Source organism: Lepeophtheirus salmonis, chromosome 1, assembly GCF_016086655.4.
Source record: "Lepeophtheirus salmonis chromosome 1, UVic_Lsal_1.4, whole genome shotgun sequence".
Classification (NCBI taxonomy): Eukaryota; Metazoa; Arthropoda; class Copepoda; order Siphonostomatoida; family Caligidae; genus Lepeophtheirus; species Lepeophtheirus salmonis.
The window spans coordinates 5,685,748-5,687,839 of NC_052131.2; positions in this window are offsets into that span (position 1 = coordinate 5,685,748).

Genomic DNA, 2,092 nt, shown 5'->3' on the forward strand with positions numbered 1-2,092 from the left:
AAAAGCTAGCCGATTTCATCGTTTTGTTCAGTGATGAGATTCCGTGATTGGGCGTTTAAAGGGGATGCTGTCGGGAGTCCAATACAAGTCAAGGACCAGCTGAAGTCTGCCCCCAAAATACCTGAGCCAACCTCGACCAGAGTCGATGCAGCAAGTTCTGGTCCAAGCTGGAGTTGGTAGTGGAGAACATGGTTGGCCATAAAGAATAAAAATGTGTCTAAGATTATCATCTTTTATGTTAAATAAATTTATTCGTCGACCACTTTAAAAATTACAAAATTATTTTTAAAATTTTCAGAGTGTTCAGTTTTTAGACGCGCACACATGTATAAAAGTCTTTGGGATTCTGGTCAAGACAGCTAGGATGCCCCATCTTGGATGAATATGTAAGGGTTATTACCATATGTATCCTGAAGCAAGGGAATGAGTTTGTGAACAAGCATGGCCTTGTAGACGTGTTGGTTAATCTTCACACCCTCCTCAATTAAAATGAAGGTATTTTTCTTCCCTGAGGACTATATATATCAACTCATACCACGAGACTGGGTGGCTTCTAGCACCTGGTAATGATGCCGTGCCCCTAAGGAATTCAGTCAATGGTCTTGTCCAAAACATGGTCATTTTGGGGGCTGTGGATGGCCTCTACGTTGAAACCTTTGTTCGCCCTCCCTCTGCCAAAGTGCCTCTTCGTCTTCACCATATAATCTGGGTAAAGGTAGTTATTTGAAGCAAAAGTTTTTTGACATCAATTTATACTAAATTTCGATCATTTTCGCAAAAGCTAATTTAATTAATTAATTTAAATTAAATCTATAAACTAAAAAATATTCTCACCATGTACATTCTACATGTATGTAATTATTAATGCTTTCTTTGGTAGCATTAACCTAAGGAAACTTGTAGATACTTAATTTATTTTCAAAGAATTGTTTTGCATAAATTATCCAGGAAAAGAACGCAAATTTTATTCATTTCAGAAATATTGATAGAGTGTCTATTTTTTTTAAATTTATGTTAAAACTAACTTAGGAAAAAATAAATTATTTTTCATTAATTTAAGAACATTTATATATATTCAATAAATCACGTCTTGTGGTTCAATTTGTATGAAGAAGCTAATTAGTTACATCTATGGACTTTTTGCTGGTTTTATCTACGGATATTATATAAAAAATATATATTGGTATACCTATTTTAAGTAATTAGGTAATATTTCATTAGTAGACATAGGAAATCAACATTTTGGTCTTTCTATTCGATTATAACACAACTAAGAACTTCAGGATACATATGGTAATAACCCTTACATATTCATCCAAGATGGGGCATCCTAGCTGTCTTGACCAGAATCCCAAAGACTTTTATACATGTGTGCGCGTCTAAAAACTGAACACTCTGAAAATTTTAAAAATAGTTTTGTAATTTTTAAAGTGGTCGACGAATAAATTTATTTAACATAAAAGATGATAATCTTAGACACATTTTTATTCTTTATGGCCAACCATGTTCTCCACTACCAACTCCAGCTTGGACCAGAACTTGCTGCATCGACTCTGGTCGAGGTTGGCTCAGGTATTTTGGGGGCAGACTTCAGCTGGTCCTTGGACTTGTATTGGACTCCCGACAGCATCCCCTTTAAACGCCCAATCACGGAATCTCATCACTGAACAAAACGATGAAATCGGCTAGCTTTTTCTTAAGCTAGTTGAGAAGAATCTTCGACTTTGCGAGGCGTGTTTCCTTGTCTACATGCTTTAAGGGCTTGACAGGGGTTCTATTCTAGATCTTTCTTAACTACCGGTCCATGGTCCTTTTGCTGACGTTGAACTCCCTGGAGAGGCCGCTGACAGTGACATTGCCTCTCTTGTCCTCGATAGACTTTTTCACGGCAGCAACCATTCGTCACACCCTCGAGGCTTTGACTTAAATCTTGTGGTCGCCTCAGGAGTTCCTTTGGCTATCACGCTGTAAACGGTGGTGCGGCTGCAATTCAGAACCTTGCCAATTTCAGTGGGAGTTTTTCCCCACGCGGAAAGTTCCAAATTCCGACTCGACGTCTCTCCATATTTTCGACTGTTGTTTCACTGTTTCT